General features: G+C 40.6%; 1 protein-coding gene across 4 annotated transcripts in view; it reads left to right on the top strand.

The window, feature by feature from the left end:
• Positions 1–27,387, top strand: part of EPS8 (EGFR pathway substrate 8, signaling adaptor) — a 177,438-nt gene that overhangs the window by 25,933 nt on the left and 124,118 nt on the right. For 2 of the 4 annotated variants that reach the window (XM_087968686.1, XM_087968685.1), the window contains exon 1: positions 24,771–25,139. The exons of the other annotated variants lie outside the window; for them this stretch is intronic. The gene's annotated coding sequence lies outside the window, so the exon portion shown is untranslated. Of the gene's footprint in view, positions 1–24,770; positions 25,140–27,387 lie in introns of those variants that run through there. 4 annotated transcript variants of the gene reach the window in all.

The following is a 27,387-nucleotide window of genomic DNA, read 5'->3' as shown; positions in this document are numbered from 1 at the left end:
TACTAATGCAGATTTTATACAGAAGTATTTTACAGAATACAGAATAACAGATTTGGAAGGGACCTTTGGAGTCCCAATCCTCTGCTTGGGCAGGAAACCCTAGATCAGAAGTCACCAATCTTTTGGACCTCAGGGACCACCAAACTCATAATTTTAAATCCCGCGGACCAGAGACCCTGGGAAAATTCCCCCAAAAGTCTGAAGGAAAATTCCCCACCCTGTTTTCCTACCAATCGATCATTCTTTATTTGGGATCGCAGGATACCATCTCCAGCTCCATTCTCAGGGGGAGAGAGAGAGAGAGAGAGACTTTTGGCTTCATGCAAGAAAAGCAGCAGAAGTCTGTCTTTCTCTCTCCCAAACTCCGCAGAAATGAGTCTTCGTGAGACTTATTGCACCGGCGCAGCCTCTTGGAGCAGGAGGCCTTGCAAGGTCCCAAAGACTCATTTCTGGCAGAGTTTGGGGGAGAGAAAGAAAGACTTTTGCTGCTTTCCTTGCATGCAGCCAAAAGCAGAAGAAGAAAGAAGCAGAAAGAAGCAGTCCGGTGGCCAGGCCAGGCGAGTGGGGCAAGTTTCCCACCCTCCACCTTGTGATTGTACGAGCCATGTGGGTGGTGCATCCTTGTGTTCCCACGCAACCCTGGATTAATTGCTTTGGGGGGTGCTTTGGGGGTGACATTTCTCTGCAGACCACCAAAATTTTCTCACGGACCACCAGTGGTCCCCAGTCCACTGGTTGGCGACCACTGCCCTAGATCATTCCAGACAAATGGCTGGCAATCTCATCTTAAATATTTCTAGTGATGGAGCACCCACTGTTTATGGAGGCAAACCACCCCGCTGAATAATTAATTGTTCTATCAACCTAGAATTTTTAGGTTGAATCTCTCTTTGATAAATTTCCATCCATTATTTCCTGTCTTGACCTCAGGTGCTTTGGAGAATGGCTTGTCTCCCACATCTTTGTGACAACCTCTCAAATATTGGAACACTGCTATCATATCAAATAGAACTAGAGAGAGGTGCAAATATAATGTGTTTAAACGCACTGTGTAATCCCTGCTAATTACTGGAGCATACGTCCTCTCCTCAATTGATATCTAACCAGAGATAACAGAATAACACAGTAAAAGTGTAGGAAGGGACCTTGGAGGTCTTCTATTCCAACACCCTGCTCAGGCAGCAAACGCTATACCATTTCAGACAAATGGTTGTCCAATCTCTTCCAGTGTTGGAGCATTCACAAGTTCTGGAAGTAAGTTGTTCCACTGATTTATTGTTCTAACTGTCAGGAAATTCTCCTTAGTTTTAGGTTGCTTCTCTTCTTGATTAGTTCCCATCCATTGCTTCTTATCCTGCTCTCAGGTGCTTTGGAGAATGGCTTGACTTCCTCTTTCGTGTCTACCCCTGAAATAGTGTCTTTATGTCTGAACCCTGCTATAATGTCACCTCTCGTCCTTCTTTTCATTAAACTAGATATACCCAATTCCAGCAACCGTTTTTTTATATATTTTAGCCTCCTAATATCTTTGTTGCTCTTCTCTGCATTCAGTTGCTGTTCGTTGCTCTTCCATACCCATATCAACTCTCACTACTATACTACTAAAACTCTCACTTATACTACTATTGGATTATATTCCCAATCTGATAAATGCTCTTCTTTTAAGCTGGTCAAATCCATCTTTTAACAAAAATTTACAAACAACTAAAACAGTTAAAATAAAAAAAAGAACAGGGCTCATATTGATTTTAGTATCTGAGCAGTGAATTAATAAGCGGTGCTGGCAAAATGTATTTTGACCTTAATCTGTCCTTTGCAAAATAGATAAACCCCGTTGTAGCTGCACAAGAATCAATGAGTTTGAAGCACTGGCTGTGATTATGGGATTTAGCGAGAGGCCACTGAAAATTTACTGACACGCAGCGATGTCTAAAACTAAAATGCTAATTAAGCAATCCTCAGGACCTCCATTTCAAATTGCCTGGGAGAGAGAGAAAGATTATACACTTTGAAATCTTATTTCCTCTGCTTCCAGTTGGAATGCAAATGGATGCTTCTTGAAGCCGCATCCTGAGTTATATTAAAGAAACAAAAAGTTGATTGTTTTATTCTGTTGCCTTTGAAGTTTCTCTTTCAGTAGCTCTTTTCTTGACCGGAGCTCCTTGTGTTTCCTCCTGTAAATAGAGAAATTGATAGGGATGGGATTTGTGGCTGGGAAAAAAACCCATCTTTGGTAACATATTGCCGTCAGTGTTATTTGTTTCATTATGTTGGTTAATGATTGCTCTCGCAACATGATGATGACCTGATTGTTATGATATTAGGTTTTTGCATTATGGGTGTTGTCATTTTTACAGTATCTTAATTGGCATATTGTTGTTTTAGTACTTGCTGTAGATGTTTTATGGTTCAAACATGGCTATAAATAGCTGGAGTCCTCGGAAAATTCAGGATATACCAAAGGGAAGGAAGGAAGGAAGGAAAGAAAGAAGGAAGGAAGGGTCAAACAAACAAACAAACAAACAGGTGGTAAAATGGAGATGAAGTGCCAGATACAATAAATACATTCCAAGTAGGGCAAGTTGAAAGGATGATTAATTTGAAGCAATAAACCAAATAGAGTTGATTGTTACTTCAAAGAAAGCAAATATATCTGGCTCATGTGTTCTAAGTATTATCATCAAGAGTTCCAAGTTACTATATTGTGACCCTGTATACAAGGGTGGATATAAATACATACAGAGAGACAAAGAGATACATATATATTCTCTCTCTTTCTCTCCCTCTCTTTTTCTCACCCTCTCTCTTTCTCTCTCTCACACACACACACACAGACACACACACACACACACAGAAAGAAGCAACAAAGCAACAACAGGCTCAAATCTTTTCCAGATCAGATTGAAGTCTTAAAGATGCAGATGCAATTTCGTAATGAACCTACAATTGATTTACTGTCCGTGGTGCCTATAGCATAAGCATGTATATAGATAGTCCTTGATGTACAACCATATGTTTAATAGCATTTGAAAGTTACACTGACCATGGAAAGAGTGACTTAAAATTTGTACTCATACTTCACAACCATCATACTAGTTTCCATGGTCATGTGATTACAATTCAGACCCCTGATTGTTAACAACTGACTTGCATTTGCCAACAATCAAATCAATATCTGAGGGGCTGCCAGAAAGAAGAGGGGGTCAACTTATATTCTCCAAAGCAGCAGAAGTCAAGGCAAGAAGCAAAGGGTGGAAACAAACCAAGGAGAGAAGCAACCTAGAATTAAGGAGAAACTTCCTAACAATGAGAACAATTAATCAATGGAACAGCTTGCCTTCAAAAGTTATGGGTGCTCTATCACTAGAGGCTTTCAAAAAGAGACTGGACAGTCACTTGTTTGGAATGATATAGGGTCTCCTGCTTGAACAGGAGGTTGGACTAGAAGACCTCCCAGGTCCCTTCCAACTCTATTCTGATTGGGGGAAAAAACTAGTTACAGTGTCCTATGTTCACAATTCATAACCTTATTTTGCTGATTTCTGGCAAACACTGCCCACTGGATTTGCTTACAGATATGTGGTTCACTTAACTGTGTGATTTATTTAATGATCATGATACAGGTAATGAATACTGTAAAAATTGTCATAAGGTTAAGTCTGATTTGACTTATGACGACAATGACTTAGAGTGGCCCCATAATAAGTCAAGGAATACCTGTAGATGCTTAATGAAGGATAAGGAATTGATTCAGTTTCTCATTCTTGCTTGCACCCTTAGCATTAAATCATGGCTTATGTCTGTTTGGGCTACATATTATATACACATAGCTTCATTTCTGTGAACCCTGGAATCCTGCAAAGTTGCTTTAAGGAAATTTGGCTGCCAATCACCCATATTCACTAGTGCAAACTTTCTATAATGCTTGCAAAAATAAACCTTAATGTAAATGTGTTCAGACTGCATTTGGCTTTTGTTGACTCTAATCCAAACCCCCAAAGTTCAGCCTCTGGTGCTAGCAAACTGTAGTCCTCAGGTTCTTAATCTTTCATTCCAATTCATTCCAATTCAGTTGCATCTTATTTTGAACGTAAAGTACATTTTAAAACCCTGGCAATGACATTTGCAAGCCGTTTTACTTTCTTTAGGCCTGGAGCCAGTGTGTGACTCCTTTTCCTTGCAATAAATCTTCCCCATTTCACTGATGCCTCACAGGGTCCGAAGCTATTAAAGGCTACTATCAAAGATAATAAAAAAAGTTTCTTCCAACATATAAATAACAAGAAAAAAAATCAAGGAAACAGTCGGTCCACTAAAGAGAGAAGATGGCAAGGAAGTAACAGGCAACAAAGAGAAAGCAGAACTGCTTAACTCATTCTTTGCATCCGTCTTCATGCAAAAAGAAACTATAGCTCAACCCACCAAAAACATAACTGTAAAAGACAGACCAGAAATAAAAGTTAAAATAAGCAAAAAAAAAAAAAAATAGTAAGAGAACACCTGTCTGATCTTGATGAAAACAAATCACCCGGGCCTGATGGATTACATCCCAGAGTTTTAAAGGAGCTGGCAGAGGTCATCTCAGAACCACTGCACCATATCTTTCAAAAATCCTGGAGCACCGGGGAACTACCAGAGGACTGGAAAAGAGCTGATGTGGTTCCCATCTTCAAAAAAGGGGAAAAAAACAGACCCAGGAAACTATAGGCCAATCAGCCTAACATCAATACCCGGGAAGATACTGGAAAAGATAATAAAAAACCAGATCTGCCAACATCTAGAAACAAGTAAAGTAATAACTAGCAGTCAGCACGAGTTTGTTAAGAACAGATCATGCCAAACCAATCTTATTTCATTCTTCAACAAAATGACTAAATTAGTAGATCAGCAAAATACTGTGGACATAATATATTTAGATTTCAGCAAGGCATTCGACAAAGTAGACCACAGCCTACTTCTTAGTAAGCTAGAAAAAAGTGGAATAGATAGCACCACCACTAGATGGACTCGCAACTGGCTGGCAAACCATATTCAACGAGTAGTCCTTAATGGGTCTAAGTCTACATGGAGGAGAGTAAGCAGTGGGGTGCCACAAGGTTCCATCTTAGACCCAGTATTCTTCAATATCTTCATTATCAACTTAGATGAAGGAACAGAAGGGGAACTTACCAAATTGGCAGATGATACTAAGCTGGCAGGAATAGCTAACACCCAAGAAGATAGGCTTAAGATCCAGATGGATCTTGACAGACTAGAACACTGGGCCATATCTAACAAAATGAAATTCAATGTAGAGAAAAGTAAAATCCTAAGGCAAGAAAAACCAAAAGTACACATAACAGACTGGGTGAAACCAGGCTCAATAGCAGTAACTGTGAGAGGAATCTTGGAGTCTTAGTGGACAACCAGCTAAATATGAGCCAGCAGTGTGCAGCAGCAGCAGCCAAAAAAGCTAATGCAATCCTAAATTGTATTAACAGAGGGAGACAATCAAGATTAAGGGAAGTACTAATACACTCTATAAAGCCTTAGTAAAACCACACCTAGAGTACTGCATCCAGTTTTGTTCACCAATTATAAAGATGTTGAGACTCTAGAAAAAGCACAGAGAAGAGCAACCAGGATGATTAGAGGACAGGAACTGGGCTTGGCTAGTCTAGTAAAGAGAAGGACCAGGGGAGACATGATAGCAGACTTCCAATATCTGAGGGGCTACCACAGGGAGGAAGGGGTCAAGCTATTTTCTAAAGCACCTGTAGGCCAGACAAGGAATAATGGATGGAAACTGAACAGGGAGAGATTTAACCTGGAAATAAGGAGAAACTTTCTGACAGTGAGAACAATCAACCAATGTAACAGCTTGCCCTCGGAAGTTGTGGGAGTGCCATCATTTGAGACTTTCAAGAAGAGATTGGACTGCCATTTGTCAGAAATGGTGTAGGGTCTCCCGCTTGGATGGGGGTTGGACTAGATGACCTACAAGGTCCCTTCCAACTCTGATTATCTGTTAAATCTCCAATTAAAAGAAATACCCAGAGCCTCTCAATAATACATTTTAAAACTGATGCCTCAGAGGACCAGAGCCTTGCAACCCAGAAGGCATTCGAGTTTGCTGCTGCGTTGGTCTTTTATTTTAATTTTTTATTTTTTTAAAATGTCCATTTTTTCACACTCTTTATTTATTTTTGTCAAGCGATTATAAGATATAACATAGTTATGAATAGATGAAATGGATACATATAAGAAAAATAAAAAAGAAACAATAGGACAGGGACAGTAGGCACGTTGGTGCACTTATGCACGCTACAGATCTCTTAGGAAAGGGGTGAGGTTAATAGTAGACAGTCTAAGGTTAAAGTTTTTGGGGTTGGGGGAAGAAACCACAGTATCAGGTAGAGTATTCCAGACATTGACCACTCTGTTGCTGAAGTCATATTTCCTGCAATCAAGTTTGGTGCGGTTTACCTTGAGTTTGTATCTATTGTGTGCTCTTGTATTGTTGTGGTTGAAGTTGAAATATTCATTGACAGGTAGAACATTGCAATATATAATTTTATATACTATACTTAGATTGGACTGAAGGCGGTGTAGTTCTAGATTTTCTAGGTCTAGAATTTCAAGTCTGGTGGCATAAGGTATTCTGCAACGAGTAGAGGAGTGGAGAACTCTTCTTGTGAAATATTTCTGGACTTTCTCAACTGTGTTAATATCAGATACGTAATGCGGGTTCCATACTGATGAGATGTATTCAAGTATTGGTCCAGCAAATGTTTTGTATGCTCTAGTTAGTAGTGTGATATTACCAGAGAAAAAGCTACGTAGAATTAGGTTACCAACTCTTAATGCCTTTTTGGCTATGTAGTTACAGTGGGCTCTAGCACTTAGATCATTAGAGATGAGTACTCCAAGGCCTTTGAAGAGATAAAAATGCTGTGCACATTAGCAGATTTGCTCTGTGGCACATTAACACTCCCTGAAATGTTTAACTGTAGAGAAATGTTCCAGCCTGACTAGGAAAGAAAGCGAGGGCGGAGGATGGAGAAGAAGCCCATGAAAATGAGGGAGGGACTGGGGAAGACCCTCGAGAAATGGGAGTGGGTGGGTGAGATGCCTCCAAATAGAGTTACCAGATGTTTGGCAAAAGGAGGACGTATCCTCTGTTTTATCCTCATGTCTTCCATCTGGCAAACTTATGAAATATCGCCTGGTTCTCTGAGCATCTTGCAGTTTATTTGGACTGTTTTCAGAGGGAGTCAAACTTTTACGTATGGCGATCTTGTCAATAGCGTTCTCCCTCCCTTTTCCTTAACTGTCAGCAGACTCAACGGCCAGCATTTACTATGCATTTAATTTATTTCCTGACTTCAGCAATCAGCTTCAATTCAGCCCCTTCCAAGATATAAGCCCTGTCCTCTGTAGATCCCGTGACTCATCATACGTTTCTAGGGTGAAATTCAAAAAGCACATTATCGTTGAGCCTATATTATTGCTAGTAGGAAAATAAAGACTCGTTGGAGAAATATTGTGATTGAAAAACCGGTCCTTCTGGATGGGGGAAGAAATAATTTCATGTACACATTGGCCTGAATATGTTTGGGTGTGGTTTTGCAATTTTGCACTATAATTTTTATTGCAGCTCTTAAGAAAGTTAAAAAAGTTTGCATGTCCTCCTTTTTCTTCCATATTGTCCTCCTTTCCAATTGTCCATGGCCTCCTTTATCTGTTCAGATACTTGGTATCTCTGGTGTTTCTTTCTTTTCTTTTTTTAAACTTGGCAATCTTAAGATATGTGAATTTCAACTTCATCCACCTCTGGAACCAGGTTTATCAAAATTGGCAACTTTAACATGTATGGATGTTAGCACCTAGAATTCCCGAGGCTTCCAGAATTCTGGGTGTTGAAATTCACCCATTTTAAAGACCTCAAGTTTGAAAAATACTGCTCTACTTACCTGTGGCCTGATCTGCTATCATCATGCCCCCAAATGCAAAAAAATAAAAATAAATGCCTCTTTGTGACCATGTATTTTAGAAGCCAGAGTTTTAAAAGTTTTTGTTGGGGTCTTGCTCCCTCTGAGTTAACTGAAACAGGACAATCTTTGCATCCTTCTGGCCGAGAAGATCCTGTTTCTCATTATGTCATGCAAGTTAGCCACTTTCCGGAAGGATGCCATGTTTTAAGCCAAGCAACCCACACAGTTTTATGCCTTTTTCCTTGTTGCTGTCTGGTGGTTTGTTCATGCAGACCGTTGCACGTTAATGTCTTCCACACCCAGAGCAACTGGCAAGGAAATCAAGGGAAATGTGTACCGCCTCTCACACTCATGAATGAATTCTGTCCCCTTCTTCCTCCATGTCCTACTGCGCCAGTACTAAATCTCCATCCCTTCCGTTCTTCCAAAACAAGCTTGGGTACCAGAGGGAGGGGCTACCTGTTTTCCTCTTGGAAACCAAGCCTCAACTTACGACCATAATTGGATTGTAATGCAACCAATTTCACTGTATACATGAAGTACAATGACAATAAAGGCTTTGAACTTTGGGACCAGAATTTCCATTACTAAGGAAGGTGGGCGCTAAGTGAAACACTGCAGATGTTAAGCGAATCATAGGGGGGGTCGTTAAACAAATTGGGCTCATTAAACAAATCTCACAAATGGCAATCACTGTGCTACGGTGGTTGGAAATACATGCCAGTTGCCAAGCACCCAAATTTTGATCACATGACTGTGCGGTGCTGTGACAGCTCTAAGTGCGAATACCTGTTATAAGTCATTTTTTTTTCCTCAGGGCCATTGTAACTTTGAAAGTCGGTAAATGGCTGGTTGTAAGTCAAGGACTAGCAGGTAGTCCTTGACTTACAACATTTCTCTTAGTGACCGTTCAAAGTTACAACGGCATTGAAAAAAAGTGAGTTATGACCGTTTTTCACACTTATGACCATTGCAGCATCCCCATGGTCATGTGATTGACATTTGGATACTGAATGACTGACTCACCTTTACAACGGTTGCAGTGTCCGGGGGCCATATGAACCTTCTCCATTTTGCAACCTTCTGACTAGCACAGTCAACAGGGGAGGGGAGCTGATTCACTTAACAACTGTTTGACTAATTTAACAACTGCAGTGATTCATTTAACAAATGTGTCAAGAGAAGTCGTAAAATGGGACCAAATTCACTTAACAAATATCTCACTTAGCCACATAAATTTTGGGCACAATTGTGGTCGTAAGCTGAGGACTACAGTACCTGTAACATCCTCATGTCATTTGGAAACTGGACCCTGGGGCGTTCTTCTTACAGAAAACATGGCGTCCCTAATGAACGTTGAAAAGCCAGCAGCAAAATTGCCTGTTCGATCCCAGGTTAATGTATAATAATATGACCTCGGTGCAATGCTTAACTAGCACCATAGTTCATTTTTCTTAGGCATGGTTCATAATAGTTCAGAATTGCTTAAACTCTGACATGCCCTTTGATTTAAAGCAGGTTTAAAATTTGGGCTTTGTAATAAATTCCTTTAAGGCATGACAGATAACTTCAGGCCCCAGAGTCATGGACAGTTTTTTAAGCACATAAACCCCAAGGTTTCCACTCTGGACCCCATGATTGTTAAAATAAGATGGCAAATTCCCTGTCATTTTGAGGTGGGAAATGTATGGCACTTTTAGCATACAGCCTAAAATAGGGATATTGGAACTGAAAATCAGACCAATCGGACATACGTGCTGGTCATTTTCGGCTCTAGGGGGCAGTGCTCATCTCCGTTACAAAGCCGAAGAGCCAGCGCTGTCCGAAGACGTCTCCGTGGTCATGTGGCCGGCATGACTAAATGCCGAAGGCGCACGGAATGCTGTTAGCTTCCCACCAAAGTGGTCCCTATTTTTCTACTTGCATTTTTTACATGTTTTCGAACTGCTAGGTTGGCAGAAGATGGGACAAGTAACAGGAACTTACTCTGTTACGCAGCACTAGGGATTCGAACTGCCGACTTTTCTGATCAACAAGTTCAAGGGGAACCAGTTTGGTGTGGTGGTTCAGCTGCTGGTTTAAAAACTGGGAGACTGTGAATTCTAGTTTTTCCTTAGGCATGAAAGTTACCTGGGTGACTTTCATCCAGTCCCTGTTTTTCAGGCCAACCCTCCTTGTAGAGTTGGTTCTGTGAGGGAAAAGAGGGAGAGCGTATATTCCGCTGCCTCGAGTTGTAGAAAATTGAGGCAGGATATAAATCTAATGATTGATTGATAAATAAATACGCTTTCCACTTTGCAACTCTCCACCCTCACCCACCAAATGTATAAATGTGGCATTTAGCCACAAAAATACAGTATTTCATTCCGAGTTTAATGCAACCTCAGCAAAGCCTTGTCAAACCAAGTCTTATGCAGATATTGCTGCTTTTTCACTATGTGTTAAATTTTGCAGACTGTATTGGTTTGGTAAGCAAAGAGAAAGGCTCATGGCTATATGCCTGGCACTAAGCTGTAATGTACAGATAGTCCTCATTTCACAAGCACAGTTGCAACCGGCAATTCCCTCACTGTGACACAGTCGTTGAGTGAAACATTATGAGATTATGATGGTCTTATGACTCTAGAAAGAGTGCAGAGAAGAGGCTAAAACATATAAAGAACGGTTGCTGGAATTGGGTATGCTTAGTTTAATGAAAAGAAGGACTAGGGGAGACATGATAGCAGTATCTCAGGGGCTGCCACAAAGAAGAGGGAGTCAAGCTATTCACCAAAGCACCTGAAGGCAGGACAAGAAGCAATGGGTGGAAACTAATCAAGGAGAGAAGCAACCTTGATATAAGGAGACATTTCCTGACAGTGAGAACAATTAATCAGTGGAACAACTTGCATCCAGAAACTGTTAATGCTCCAACACTGGAAGTTTTTAAAAAGATGTTGGATAACCATTTGTCTGAAATGGTTATAAGGTTTCCTGTCTGAGCAGGGAATTGGACTAGTATACGGCTGTCAAACTCGTGGCCCACGGGCCAGATGTGTCATGCACTGGCCATGCCCACACCTGGCCATGCCCCCCCTTCGTTAAAAGGGGGGAAAGTCATGATATGTCACATGATGCCACTGTGACGCCGCAAGTTTGACACCCCTGGATTAGAAGACCTCCAAGGTCCCTTCCAACTATTCTGTTATTCTGTTATGACCTCACTTCCACTGTGACTGTTAAGCAAATCACCTGCAGTTGTTAAGTGAGACATCATATGTCCACCACTTGCAATTTCACTGCTGACTTCTCCCGTTGACTTTGCTCATTGGAAACCTCTTGTGAAGTGTGCAAATAGCAATTGCATGTCCATGGGATGCTGCAAAAGTTGTGAATGTGAGAACAGGATTGTAAAGTTACATTTTCAGAGCCGTCATAACTTCAACCAGTCTCTAAACACATCAACCATTAAGCCAAGACCACCAGTAATATTACCTGTTATAGTGTGAATTGTGGGGTTTGCACCTCTGGAGGAAAAGATTTGAGACTTTCTTTCTGGTCTGCATAAGATATGTGTGAAGAAAGATCCAAATTCAATAGAAGTAGGCATATCTGAACATATGAAAAGCAGAACAGGATAAATAAAGTAACTGTTTTGCAGCTTTTCCTCTCTGATATGCAGAGCAAGTCTCCAGAGATAGTTGCCTTTTAAGGATCACTCTATCAGTCACTTTAGCAAAACCGAGCAGCCAGGAAAGGTGTTTGTTTTCACATGCACAGGAACAAACTGCTGATGTATAAACAAACTCCAGTCCTATTGGACCTGATTTGGGATTGGCTTAATTGGTCTCGAGAGTTAACTGGTTGGTTCTCCATGAAACTCTGGATTTCTGAAAACAAATGTCAAAACTGCCTCTTCGCTTTCGTTTGGTTGGAGACTTTCTCCACTTGAATCTTTGTCACAGACACACCTGGGCAGTCTATCTGTCTGACTCTTGGACTTACTTTGCCTTACCCTGATCTACAGGTAGTCCTCAACCTACAACCACAGGCAGATTCGTATTTATGTTTGTTTATTTATGTAAGGGGAAAAACGAATTCAGCAGCCAAATTCTTTCCTGCTTCTGAATAAGGAAGAATAATTATTCCTATTGAATAATAGGTTTCTCCTTCCTCTTTCAGAAGCAGGAAAGAATTTGGCTGCTGAATTGTTTTTTCTTCCATAAACAAACAAAGCTAAATACCAATCTATTTATAAAATGCTAGATAGCACTTGTCTGAATAAAAGAGAGAAAATATCCTTATCACCCCAAGGCGCGCACACATTCATATGGGAAAGTGTTGGTAAATCTTGTTATATTTACCACTTGTAGTAGCAAATACAACTTATAAAGCTATAAACACTCTCAAGGGGAAGATCTTGGGCCCTGTAGTATGTTATGCAGACATAATTAACAGCTATAAAGTTTTCAGAGGTGGATGTCTTTCTGTGCACTAAAGTTGTATTATTTCCCAAATCAAGAATTTTCTCCTTTTTTGTACTTAGTGCAACATCTCAAGGCGATGTATGAAACTTTTGTACACTTTGGGTTATGGCCAGAGGATCCTACATTACAGGCTGCTGTTGATCGTCATCATTAGCTATTCTTCTTCATCTTTTTTCTTCTGTACACAGTTGCGCCTTCTGGCATCACTTGTTGGCAAACACAAACAAGCTCCCAACGTTTTTGCTACATGAGGAGACATGCAAAAGTGCTGCTTCGTTTAGAGGACAAAAATGGAAAGTTTTGCCATCAGTCTGTAGGTTACTGACCAAGAATATCTTGCAGCTAACGAATCTGCTTAGTAAATTAGCACTTTTATGGCCTTGGGTGTGCAATGCAGTTCTAGAAGGTGAGATTTCCCAGCAAATCCTGTAACTCACTAACTTCAGTGTCTCCATCATGTCGAAGAAGCAGCTGATCTGTTACAAGAAATGTTTTTTTTAAAAAAAGGCAAAATAAACTTTGGTTTATATGGAGTAGGGAACAATGGCGTTATTAAGGTCTGTTGTAAGTAGCAGTCATAAGATACTATGCCTCCTTGCTTTCCCAACCTAAACTCACACCTTTCTTGGCTGTCTTTAGTTAGGATTCATCTTTATATATATATATATATATTAATCATAGTCTCCAGCAATACCTGTGAAGCAATAATCAGGCTAACCAGGTTTGCAAAGCTCTCATTCAGAAGGAAATTGCACAATGTTAAAACAGAGTTAAGAATTAATCTAGCCTTCCATAACTTGGCACCATCTCCATGTGTTGGGTCCACAGCACCTAATAGCAATAGCACTTAGACTTGTATACTGCTTCACAGTGCTTTACAGCCCTCTCTAAGTGGTTTACAGAGTCAGCTTTTTGCCCCCAATAATCTGGGTCTTCATTTTACTGATCTTGGAAGGATGGAAGTCTGAGTCACCCATGAGCTGGTGAGAATCGAACTTCTGGCGGTCGGCAGAATTAGTCTGCAATACTGCATTCTAACCACTGCACCGCTCGCCACAGTGCCCAATGCTCAACTATGATCAGGAGATGTGTTATTTCAGGGGTGTCACACTCATGTCACAGTGGTGTCACGTAAAGTATCGGGACTTTCCCCCACTTTGCTAAACCGGGCGTGGTCACTGCGTGACGTACCCGGCTCGCAGGCTGGGAGTTTGACAGCCCTGTGCTATTTTGGAAATTTCACACTCAACACACTTGTGGAGGCTGTGATGATGAGGAAGTAAATAATTCCAAGGGAGAGTGGCCATCCTGCAGTTAGATGGTACCATCAGAGCCATTGTAATATGGCAGTGAAGATTTGGACCTAGGCCTTGGGATCATTCAAGTTCCAAATCCAGATGATTTTTTTGCTCTCAGCAAAACTGACCTCACAGGAGGGATGCAATAGAGCAGAATAAGATCATGTATGCTTTCTTAACTTTCTGGAGACAATGTGGAATGTAACTCTTAACAAATTAGAAATAAATGCAGCCTTTAGCTTCGCCTCTCCCCACCTCTTAGTCAGGAAACCGGAAGGGGAAGTTAATTGAACATCTGAATTGGAATGACTGTGATGTAGGCGAGTAAACTTATCACAAACCACAGGCCTCAAGTGTTAACCGCACGTGAACCCACAGCCTGGTGTTAGATACGGCTGTGGGCCTTAACCACCTTCTGACTTGCAAATCAGGTCAGTGTAAAACAGTAGCAGCCCAGTAACCCGGCATCTGAATAGGTGGCCCGCATCTCCTTCCTTCGACTGAATAAACGTCCGTTTTGGCAAATGGCAAGTGCTTGACAGCTACACTTACAGCTCAGGGATCCCATTACATTAACTGCCCCTCTCGCCAAACAGGCCGCCAGGATGTCCAGCCTTATGGGAGGGCAGCCAGTGTGCTGGACAGGATGGCTGTTGGAAGAGAGAGACATCCGTCTTCCTCCTGTCCTTTTCATCGGAAAGAACAGGGCTCCTTGAATGGATTTCTTCTTTTGTTTGGTGTGGTTGCCATGGGGCTGAATGGGCTACTCCTGGACGTGTGACGTCTTTATTCTCCTGAGTAGAAAAGCTTGAACTGATTAACCTCGGTTTTTATGCAGACGCGAATACCTGCTGTCCTGGCAAGGTATTTGCTCCCCTTTCTTCCAGCTCTCCTGATCAGGGCAATGGGAATAATAATAGCCACAGCTGGGCAAATGGAATAATAAAACGATCCACAGAAATGGTAGTTTGTGCTGTATTAATTATGGTCAGCAGAGTAGGGTATTTTTTTTTTTTTGAGAAGAGCTACTGTAGTCATCTAGACTATAGGAGTTGGCCTTCTGAATGTTGTCCATGCGTAAAAGCAGGGATCTTCGAACTTGGCAACTTTAAGACTTGTGGACTTCAACTCCCAGAATTCCTCCTCCAGTCTTGTTAGCTCAGGAATTCTGGGAGTTGAAGTCCACAAGTCTTAAACTTGCCAAGTTTGAAGACCCTTGCGTAAAGGATAGCCCAAGCAACAGTGACGTTCCAGGGTATTCTAATCTTAATTAAATTATAAGTATATTTTGATATTTATAGCAATAGTAATAGCACTTAGACTTATATATCGCCCCAAAGTGCTTTACAGTACCCTTTGGGTGGTTTGCAACATCAGCATGTTGCCCCCAACACTCTAGGTCCTCATTTTACTGACCTGAGGTCAGTAAGGAAGGCTGAATCAACCTTGAGCCCCAGTGTTAAGCCTGGATTCCCCAACAGGTGTTAAGGAAAACAAACTAAACAGAATGTACAGCGAAGTCAGATAGGAAGACAGGTAAATGTGTGAGATAAGCCTTCTAGTTAACACGCAGTAAAAATACAGATACGCTTGTGCTATCAAAATTATAATTTATTCCATTTAAGAATTATAGCATAGTCATGTAAACAGTCCAGTAGTCATATATCAATTTCAGTCAAGTCTTGTCAGGGATACTCTATTTGCAAAGTCCGTGTTGAATAGCCAATGTCAGTACACTTACAATAAATCAGTCCAATCTTCTCTCCGTTGAGAAATATCAACACACTTCTTCACTCCCGTTCCAGCAAGAACGCAGTCTTCAATAAGCCAGCCAGTAAGAGCCAGAGAGTGCTTTGCTGCTTATATAGTACTTTTACAGCTGCACCCTTAATTACATTCCTTTAGCTTAAAGTCACATATACTTTATCTGACAAACCATGATTCATCATTTTATTATCTTTACCCAAAACAGTTAGGGTAAAACAATGTTATCCCTAACACCCATTAACATCAAACTCCTGGCTGTGGGCAGAGTTTCCCTGCAATACTGCGTTCTAATCACCAGGGTTCCTGGTGGCCCAGTGGTTTATGTATTTTTAGCAGCCTGCAAATGAATGTTCAAGATCTAAACACGGCAAGATTAAATCATATCAGCCTAGTTTCTAGTGCTATATTTTGTATACAAGTATCAGGGCCTCGAATCAATAGTTTTACATTTTGGATTTTAAAAGCATTTTTAATGAGAGGAAAAACTCATTGTGTCTATATGCAGATGCATCTTTCATATGTGAATCGATTTTTACATTGGTATTCATAGCCAGTCCATTTACAGAGCTTAAAACACATGAAATAGAGTTAAGGCTACCGGTTCCCAAGACAACCGGCAAGTTTTTGCTGTATCCTAAACTGGATAAATAGTTCAAGAATCAGAAGTCACCCAATGGAATAGAATCCTTGAAGAATCCGGAGAGACAAAAGCACTTTAATTTTTTTTAAGATAATTTGTGATTACCAGAGGTGATATTCAGCAGGTTCTGACCAGTTCTGGAGAACCAGTGTTAGGAATAACAAAGTTACCTAACATAGTTTGGGTAAAATAATAATAATAATATATGATAGTGAGTTTAAGTGTGTGTCACTTTAAACTGCAAAGCATGTAATTTTTGGGTGCGGCTGTAAAAACGCCATAAGAGGGAACAAGAGAACTTGATTGACTGCTGGCTTACTGGATTGCTTGCAGACGATGATGGATTGATGGTTTGATAACTGCGTGTTCTCTGCTGTTGCTGAAGGAAGAAAGGAGGTTTGACTTCTTCATATCTCTACTGCGAGGAGATATATTACTGGACTAATATTTGTAAGTGTACTGACCTCTTTTTCGACACTGGACTTTGCAACTGATTAATCCCCAGACGGACTGAACTAGTATATGATATATGGACTGTTTGACTATGCTAAAAATCTTACTGGAATAAGCTATTTAACTAGCACAGTGTATCTGTTTTACTGAGTGTAAGCTACAAAAACGTTTGTCTCACATATTTGCCTGCCTGCCTGACTGCCGTGCAGATTCTGCTAGGGTGTATATCCCTAACAACCAGTAGCGGAAATTTTGAGTAGTTCGGAGAACCAGCAAATACCACCTCTTGTTGGCCCTGCCCCATCTATTCTCTGCCTCCCAGCTGCTCAGCTGGGTCTTCCTTTGTTGCCCTGCACAGGAGAACGGAGCTGGAAAGCAGGTTAGTGGGGTGGGGAGGGAATCGGGATTTTGCGGTAACCTTCCCCTGCCACACCCACCAAGCCACGCCACGCCCACCAAGCCACGCCACGCCCACCAAGCCATACCCACGCGATGTGGAAAAGGTTAGCCATCACTGCTATAAGATGTCTTGGCTACCAGCTTGGCTGGCTTCAAAAAGGATTTGAATCAATTCATGGAGGCCATGGGGAACAGCAACTATTGGGAGAACTGATTGCTTGACCAGATGAGCCAGGCTGTGATCCAGCAGGGCACCGCTCGTGTTCCTATGTTCCATCTGGACAATTTCCAGATAGGAGACTAACTCCCAAAATTCTTAGCTGAGAATTCTGGGAATCCATGTATCTGGAAGTTAGGAAGCCTATGAATCATGGGTTCTCGGTTAGTGTTTTTCAATCTTGGCAGATTTAAGGTGTGTGTACTTTCCAGAATTCCCTGGCTGGTAGGAGAATTGGTCTATTGGTCTCAATATAATTTCTTCCTTTTGATAGGGATTTTTTTTTTTTTTTTTTTTTGATGCCTAAGGTGAAGATTTGGTATTATCAGTAAAAATGTAGTATGGAACTATATTCCAAATCCTCTTTGGAAAGGGTCAGAAGTGAACTTCGGATAATCTGTGCGCAAACCCCATGCTATGCTGCTGTTTTGGTGCTTTGGTTTCTACCTGTCGCTGTAGAACTTTTATTTCAAATCCCTTTTGTGAAGTTGAGACTTTTACAGGTAGCTAATCTATGTTCATTGAGTGTACTTTAACAGCTCAGTTCTGAGACAGATGGTTCTTATTATCTGTGCTTTGCAAGCAGCTATCAACGAGTTAGGTTTGACTCCTGAGAACTGCATGCATCTGTCTATGTGCATTACTAAATGTCTTACTAAAGACGTTTACTAAATGTCGGCACCAACTTGACAGCACACATTCAATCAATCACAACACCTGGTGGTGTAAACCATTTCCAGCAGTAACATGAATTTTTTCCCCCAAGGGCATTCCAGGAATTCCTTTGATCTCACCTGTCTACCTTATCTATGATGTTCCTCTTCTTTGGCTTCCTTCATCCTACATAGTTTTCTGTGAGAAACGAACATAAATCATTTAAACTTTCCCAGAATATGTGGTGGCTGGGCACCCTGAGACTGGAAGCCCACACATCATCTAGTGACCAAAGTTGGAAGCACTGCTATAGTCCAAGGGAAGGCAACTTAGTGAAACTAGAACTCCCATGAGCCCAAGCAAGCCTTGCCATTGGGTCAAAGATAATGGAACCATAGTTTGAAACAGACGTACAGGTTATCTCAGTCAGGGGCATGACTTACCCTTCCTCATGGCTGGTGACCCCAAGAAAACTTCCAGTGAGATCATCAGGATCTTTAGAGGTGGATATTTGGCAGGGAGGTAAGGTTGGGAATATAAAGTACTAGCTGGATATCCCGTACTTCGCTATGAAACAATTGTGGTCGGGCTTAGTTTTTGGGGAGGAAAACAAGGCGGGAGGGAAATTCTGCCTCTGCCTACCAGCATCCATCAGTATTCATGTGGCTAACATCCTCTCAGTGTGTGAGAGAGTTGAGGGCTGTTTTGAAACTGAAACAGTATTTGCTATGTGAGCAAGAAGGAGAAAGCAAGGAGCTTGGGCGTGGCTTAGCTCAACTGTTCTGTACTAAAGCTGCTTGGTGCTGTGAAACTAAAACTGAAACTGAAATTCCTCTCCTCTGCTTGTGTTTTGCATTTGGAACAGATTTCTTTTCAGGTGGGGAAGGGCAGTAGAACTCATTAGCATCAGAGCGTGTTAATAATAATACATGAAATACTAATGCTCTGATGGTCATTTTGAAAAATCCTTTCTTAGTGAGCACCTAGAAGCCAAGAGGAACATACGTGCCAAATTTCAAGTTTGTAGGCTTTACGGTTCTGGAGATTTTGTGATGATGCGTGAGTGATATTTCACTTTTACTGTATATACATACATACCTAAACTCTCTTTTCCATCTTTATTTTATCATTCTTGACTCCAACATCACACCATTAAACATTAGCTAGTTTGCCACTGAATTTTGGCACATCGATCTCAGGGGCTTCAGAAGTCTTGGCCTTAAATATTAGGTAGGCACAAAGCTACTCACCTGTCCTTAAATCTGTAAATACTGTGATTTCACCTTGTCTACATCAATCAAAAAGGGATTTAAGCTGCAAAGCTGTAACAGTTGTTGCCGCCAAAATTAGCTTTTTCTTAGTGGGAGCTAGAACGTTTGTAAGTGGTTAATATTGTTGAATACCTAGATGGAAACTTTCCTGCGTTATAAAAATGCCTAGGGAGGTCAAGAAAAATGAAAAACAACTTCCTATTATTATACTGTAAATGGTTTATATCCTTCCCTTAATGTATGATTAAAGGGGATGGATATTATTATTACAACATGATCCCATCTGTCTTGTCCAAATCTATTGAACAACAGAAAAATCTGGTAACTATCTGTGAGAAAGTCCTTGGCAGACAGGAGGGAGAGGAGGAGAAGGAGAAACTGTAGAATGGGTAACAGGCAGGTAAGAGGCAGCTTAGCCCACAAATGTACTTTCAGACTTGCAAGATTCTGTTTTTTTTTAATCATTACAACAAAGGTAGTGTTAGTACTTGTTAAGGTAATGAAAATTTAATAGCTGACCAGCTGCTGTAAGGCTGTAAGCCAAGATGATGAACTGAGGATGAGTCAGCAGGGTACTGCCGCTTTAAGAAGCTGTCTATATAAGCGAGACCATGTGAGGGCATCTCTCCCCCCCTTCTATCTCCATTGTGGTTCTCCGAGTAGAATTGAAGATTGCTTGCTTGCCTGGTATGTGACTAACACATGTATGTATATAGCAATCTTGTATATAACCCACTGTTAAAAGACAAAGTGCATGGTTCGTGCATCTTAACTACCTCAAAGGACTGATATCAGCTTTGCAAGTCTCAAACTGCAGTGCCTCTTCACTCTCTTTTATCTTTTTCTTCTTGTGCCATATTTGTCATAGGACGTTGGCGATCGTGTTGGCGATCCTATCTTTATCAAAAACCGCACGAAAAAGTGCTGCTGAGTTTTGTCCAAACCAGTCCCTTAGATTTTGAAGCCATGATGTTCTTCTTCTGCCTGGACCTCGTTTGCCTTCAGTCTTTCCCTGGAGGATTAAGTGAAGCATGCCGTATTTTTCCGGGTGTCGCATCACATGTCTGAAATATTCTAACTTTAGCTTTTTTATGGTTTGGATGGTTTCCTTTGGCTTTCCCAGGTGGCTTATCACCTCCTCATTTCTGATTTTGTCAACCCAACTTATACATAGCAGCCGCCTATAAATCCACATTTCAAATGCTTCTAGTCTCTTCGAGTGGCTTTCTGTCAGAGACAAACTGTCCACTCCGTAGAGCAGGATAGAAAAGATGTAAATCTGACAAGTCTGATTTTCAATCTTAGGCTTATGTCGTGGCTGCAGAAGACCATTTTTACAGTCCAAGAAAATAGGGAGGATTCGTTCTGAGGTTTGCTTTGCACTCTTCCAACTCTGTTAATCTGAACCTCTTATCTGACTCTTCTTTCTCCTGTCTGTTAAGAGCATCCTCATGGACCATTACAGGTCTCTACTTCAATGTTCTTAACAGTATAACTTGTATATGTTGAGAGTGGAAACACTAAGAACACGTCAGGATGGATTAGAATAATGGTTATCAAAAAGAGAAATAATGCAGAGGAAAACTGTTAGAACACCAGCAAGGAAGAGAGTTAACAGTTTTAAATAGGACATTCTGCCTTCGAGTCCATCATGATTTTGATCTTGTGCACATCAAAAGTTATTCAGATGTGGGACAATGCCCATCTGAATCAGTGAAGGCACTGTCAAGTCATCAATGTCATAGCCTGCTTCTCTAATTTCCGATTACGAACAAGAACTTGGCAGTGAAAAAATAGAATGTTTACGGAGTGTATTTTTTAAAAGTTTTATTTATAAATTACAAAAAAAAAAAGATCAATGTATATAATTCATGATATTTAAACATAAAGAAAAATAATAGAAACAAAAAAGAAAAGAGAAAAAGTTTGGGAAAAAATAAATCCCAAACTAAAAAGAAGAAGAAAAAACACCCCACTTTGCATATCATACTTATTACTAGTTTCTCACTAAGTGCCATAAATACTATATCATGATAATCACAAAATATAAAATATCATAAAATTTCTGCCATAGTAGTACATAGAAAATATTGCCTTTTTCAAAACTGATAGATCATATACTTCTGAAAACCATTCCTTAACATCTGGACTAATTTTGCTTTTCCAAATTCTCAATCTAATTTTTTAACCTCTCATATGCTGGATATTCTGTCATTTCTGATGAATAAATTCCATATATTAGCATTGTTAACACGATGTTCTTCAGATTGAAAGCACTTCAAACAGTTTTTCAAACTGAAGAATTTTTTTCAGTGAGAAGTGAAACATTTTCAAGCAAAACCCCAACAAACTCCAGTTGACTATTGGACAACCAGACAGCTTTGCCTAATATTTGTCTTCTCTTGCCTTATTCTTGGGATGCAGTACTTGGAATGCTACTCATTATAGCTTGAGTTGAGCTTTGCCTTGAAAAATGTTGTGCATCTCTACTATAACTTCTGTGCCACAGACTGAGCTTGTTGTGGGTAGAAAGCGTACTCACCATACATATATACCTGGTCCCATTCCTATCGCTGTCTGATGAAATTCAAAAGCTGTTGGTGCAGATAAATCAGATTTGTTCTTCTGCCCTTCTCTTCATATTATCTACAGGATAAAGAATGTACCTCCAAACAGTGGTGGGATTCAAAAAAATTTACTGCCAGTTCTCTGGGCATGTCTTGGTGGGTGTGTCATGGCTTGGTGGGCGTGGCTTGGTGGGCATAGCAGGGGAAGGCTACTGCAAAATCCCCATTCGCTTCCTCTCCACTCCTGGGGGAAGGTTACTGCAAAATCCCATTCCCTCCTTACCCCACTAACCTGCTCTCCAGCTCTGTTCTCTTGTACAGGGCAACAAAAGAAGACTCAGCTGATCAGCTGGGACTTGGGAGGCAGAGAATAGATGGGGGAGGGGACCAGTCAGAGGTGGTATTTGCCGGTTCTCTGAACTACTCCAAATTTCCGCTACCGGTTCTCCAGAATGGTCAGAACTTGCTGAATACCCACCTCTGCTTCTAAATCTCCATGGCTTCTAAAGCAACTAGCTCTCTGGTTCATGTTCTCTTCTGTTGTAACAGGTTGTATAGTGTTGGAATAGCTGAGTCAGCCGCAGTTTGTGATGGTAATCCTTGACGGACGAACAAGACTAATCCAGGTCTACTGTATAATTGGAGACCTTGAAACAGATGCCATTGTGGCTTTCAGTTGCAGTACTTTAAATATGAGAGACCAGTTCCTTTGAAGCTCATTGATCTTAAGTAGACTCCAAACTTTTTAAAGCCTAGAGAAGTGAATCAAAACAGCCAAATATAAGAAACGTCACATTTTCCATAAGCATCTAAGGCAGTCATTGCAATAAATTGTAAAAGAGGTTGTTTTTCAAGTTGAGCTAGATTCCTGCTGACTTCTTATAACGTATTTGTCATTTTCTTGATAACCATATCTAAGTGATTTTCTATTGCTCCCTCCTACATTCAAGACCTGCTCTTATTAGATTTTTTTTTCCTTAGATGACAATGATGACCATTGTCATATCCTTGCTGCTTCTGCCCCATTTTCTGTTGTGTAACTCAGATACAGGTAGAAGCATTTTTTATGTGTTAATTCCTTCAAAAGAAGTATCCTGCTGCAGGTTGGAAATTTCTAGACAATTAGCTATTGCAGAAAATTCCCAAACAATTCATTAGGCATTTCTGTCTACCATGTAGTTAACCTTCAGGAGATGCCATGACTCTTGCCTCATGTTGCTTCTGGCTCAATCAAAGGAGCAAATTAAGGTAATGAAATATTAATAAAATAGCACATACTTCCAAGGCATTTAATTTCAACTACTGCTTAAAGAAAAGACCTGCTGAGGTGTAAGACAAGGCTTATCACAAGCCAGTCAGTCCAAAGGATAGAAGATGCTGCTGGTGGTGGTGGAATACAGGTATCCGAAATATCCTATCAGAGGTAAATCTATCAATGTTCATTAACTTTGGTTCCTTCAACAGGAGCTGTGTTTACCACCTTAATATTCTGCTGAAACAATCCCTACTTAATAAATTATGGAGCCAAAGAAGCGTGTGGAATAAAAATTCTTTGATCTAATATGAAAAGGCTGTTATGAAATGGCCCTCGGGCATGGTGTATCGGCTTCTTATTTGTCATGTCTTGGATGAGATTACCTTAGTTCGCACTCCAGTCTGTGCATCTCATCCGCTTTACAAGCCAGCTTCAGAAAGTTGGTCTGTGCAGAGTTGCAAAGAGAGAATGCAGACTTCGCCGTCTGTCACAACATGCAGCCAAAGGGGGAGTGACATTGGAAAGGCCACTAGATCCAGGGATCTCTGTCTTTCCCTGAACAAGCCCCTGACCCATGACCCTTATTCTGGATTAACTGTTTGAAAATGTGCTAAAGCATTGCATCCATATAATGGCAGTCTGAAAAACAGAGGTGAGTGCTCATCCAATTTGCAACCATCAGCTAAGGGTTTACCAGCCTGATAGATCAACACGGCCTGTTGATCTAACATGCAGTTGTACTGCCGTGGATTCCCACAAATATAACAACCCCAATTCAAAGAGGTTTGCAGTTGGATTTTGAATGCTTAAAAATAGGGAAGAGTGTTGTGATTTTCTGGGCATTTTGCTCCTTCCTGTTTTAGCAAACAAAACGGCAGAGAGAAGGCTAAAATCAAAGCACATGAAGCAACTTCCTTACTGCTGGATTGAATATTGCTTTGGCATGGTTCAGTGATCCCATTCAATGTACTGAAAAATAAATGAATTTTCTGAATTTTCATTTTTAAAGGAGAAGTACATTTAAGTCAACATTTTGTAGGTGGGGTGTGCTTGACAATAGCAACAATTAATCAATTTATTGTTGTGAAAATAGTTTGCAACTACATGCATTGACCATAATACATAGAGTTTTGTGAGAATGTTTTCCTTGTATAATCATTTCTCTGGCATTCTTAACCTTGGTAAAACTTGCCACCTTGATAAATCTGAAAGGAGCTCCTCCCATGGTTTTGTTTTGTTTTTTCGAGATCAGAAAACAGGGTCAGTCCAGGTGAATGTAAAGTTGGGAGAAGGATATGTAATAGGAAACACAACAGCAACCCGGTGAAATAATAAAGTAAATTTAAATAATACCATTCAAGGAAATTCTAGAGTTACTAAAGAATAGGAGTGTGCAAAACTCCGTTCCAGGAGTGGACCATATCAAGAGCATTGTAAAGCCCTCCGTGTACTTAAAAAGTTATATAAAAAATAACCCACCTGCAGAACAACCAGTGTGGTTTGTTCTGGAAGGAAAATGGTACATTCTAAGCCCTAACAATGAGTTTTTACACTTAGTCAAGAGTATCTAAGACCAAAATAGAAATACTTAAGCCTCTTTAGCAAAGCTAGAAATGTTTCTGGAAACTAGAGGGTAGATTTTGAATTGAGCATGTTATGGAATCCAGCTTCCAGTAAGTTATTCTTGATGGAATCCAGGGCTAAGTATACCGTGTCTATCAGCTTTAAAGCTTATCAGATAGTTTACCTATTTAGTTTACTATTATTGATTTATCCATTAAGTCTGGTATTGTGTAGTAGTAGCTCTTCTGTCTTCAGCAGAACGTTTCCTCATCACCAGCAGCCAGTTTTTTTAACTGAAAGTGGGGAAAAATTGATACCAAGATTTCCCCCATCTAAGCTATTTAGAAGACCAAAATCCCTCTTCATGCAGGACTGCTGGGGAGAGAGAAGAACAAATTTCAGGCTCTTGATAGTGATGTGGTTATGGGATAGCAAATGATGTCAGAATCTGGACTGACACACCTCTCTGCCATCTATTAAGCCAGTCCCTTTTCAGCCTCTGGTTCACAGTGCCTACCTCGCTGTTTATCTTCTCTCAACATAATTGTCTGATAGTTTCCTTGGCAAAGAACTCGAAAGTTGACTCTTGGGCGGAGGTTGTCCTGCTGAACAAAAGGTGAGCTTTTAACAATAATGAGCAATGCAACATGGGCACCGCTCAAGGTGTTTTCTCCTGGAACTTTTCTAGGATGCTTAAAGAAGAACCAAGTAGGATTTCAAACAGTTACTTACATAAAACTTAATTTCAGGAGAGCTTGCTAGAGCTCTGAAAATTGTTTTTGTCAGATGGATTGACTGGAGTTTCTGGCAGCAGGGAAAAAGGGACATGACTCGAGGTTCAATGTAGGAATGCGGAACTGAGATTTGTGATATTCTTGTGGGTCTTCGTATTCTTGAATTCTAAGGAGTCAGTGGGTTTTGTTCGTGTTTCATTTTCCAATGGCAGCGAGATTATAGCTGGGTATATAGCACATAGTAAACTTAGTTTGTTTTGATTATGATTCATCGGATAACCCACAGTAGCTTGGATAATTCATTTGGCTAAGCCATAAACCATTGCTACCATTAAACTGGCATTTAAGCACCAACTTCAAGTTAGTTTCGAAAAGGAGCCGGGTGATTAATGGTTGTTATTCTTGATGGTTGTCTGCTACTTCCTCAACTGTACACAAGCACCCAGGAGAAGGCATGATGGACATCATATATATCCTAATTCAACAGTAATTGTGTAATTAACACTTGATGATCTGAATTATGTAACATTTATTGTAAATTATAAATGGTATGAATACATACGGTACATAATCCATACCATTTGAATGATGACCCCATTATGTACATGGTGGCACTTGTGACCTTAGTCTCCCATGGACACATGTTAAGACATGTTTACTGGAAGGGGACAGTGGAAAACCTTAGTGAGCTTCAGAAGTACATTTGACTGGCCACAGAATGACACATTGTGTTGGAACAGCACCCTACTTAAATTTTCGTCTTCTGCTCTTTATCCCATCATAGCTTGTCTTAGGATCAGTGATTTAGTTAAGATTTTAAACCAGGGGTCGCCAATCTTTTGGACCTCAGGGACCACCAAACTCATAATTTTGAATCCCGTGGACCACTATATGAATTTTGACTGACAGAGCCTTGCTGACGTTGGTGGGAAAGTCAGTCCCATATTCCAGAGCTGCAGTAATCACAGGACTGGCCCTTTGGTCATCCCGGAGCAGCTCCTCCAGTCCATGGCAGGCTGGTGCACCCAGATGGAGGAGTAGCTGCCATGTGGGCAGCGCAGGCTTGTGTTCCCTCACAGCCTGGATTAATTGCTTTGGGGGTGTGTGTGCTTTGGAGGGGACATTTCTCTGCGGACCCCCAAAATTTTCTCATGGACCACCAGTGGTGACCACTGTTTTAAACCACATTCTCTTGACTTTGACCTCAGATTCATCTCCCACATCTCCATTTTCTGTATGAATTCAAAGTGGTTTTGAACACTTTCATTTCTACCAACAAATGGAAGCCCACCGAGATGTGTCAATGTGAACTTTTATTCTAACGGGTACTTGCAAGCCATGGCAGCGATGTGATTTAGCTCCCTGGATGCTTTGAAATGCCTTCTGAAGACTTCTCCACTACTTCAAGGCTGCTCTGCGCTTAGTTTAGCTTTGCTTTTCGGAGAAGAGTCTGAATTGCTTTACAAAACCACTTCAAAGGGGTGTTTTGCTCAAAACACTGTTCAGATGGAAACAGCTCTTCAAAGCCGGTCCCTGTTTATTATCTAGGTTTTTTTTTAAAAAAAATATATCATTGCTCATCACACATCCAAATGCGGGATTTAGTTGACCATAAGAGCAATTTGTAGCCTAAATATATCAATAATACAGGAAGTAGCAAAGGAAGTCGTGGCTAAAGTGAGTTCCTTATGTATTTTAATTAATTTCCATCACAGGAAATTGTCGTTTTCCTGTATAAAATTTAATTGTGGGTGGGAGAGAATACAGCTGGAAGCAAGAAGAATTGCAAGTTTTGCATTTACCCCAAACTGAAACCAGGACTGTTACTTTTTCGATACCATTACTATAGTACCATGAGTATTTAAAATATAAATGGGCAATAGGAGTCGTGGGTGAGTGACAGTTCACCATGGAAAAAATAATTCGCATTTATATAGAGGTTTCGTTTCATTGACAAAGAAGGAAAACAATCTCCCAAAGTCTCATAGGATCCCTCCTCTCTTCTAGGGAGGTGTCCTTGGATGATCTGCCTGTACAAGTATATTGTTTACATAAATCAATCAGCTTGAATAGTAGCACATTATAGTGGAAATTGTGTATTTCCTGCATTTTCAATTCAGGAACAGTGAA

Source organism: Notechis scutatus, chromosome 6 (assembly GCF_049901735.1).
Source record: "Notechis scutatus isolate UNSWTSFEM ecotype Mainland chromosome 6, rNotScu1.2, whole genome shotgun sequence".
NCBI lineage: Eukaryota > Metazoa > Chordata > Lepidosauria > Squamata > Elapidae > Notechis > Notechis scutatus.
This window is presented reverse-complemented; position numbering and strand designations above follow the sequence as displayed.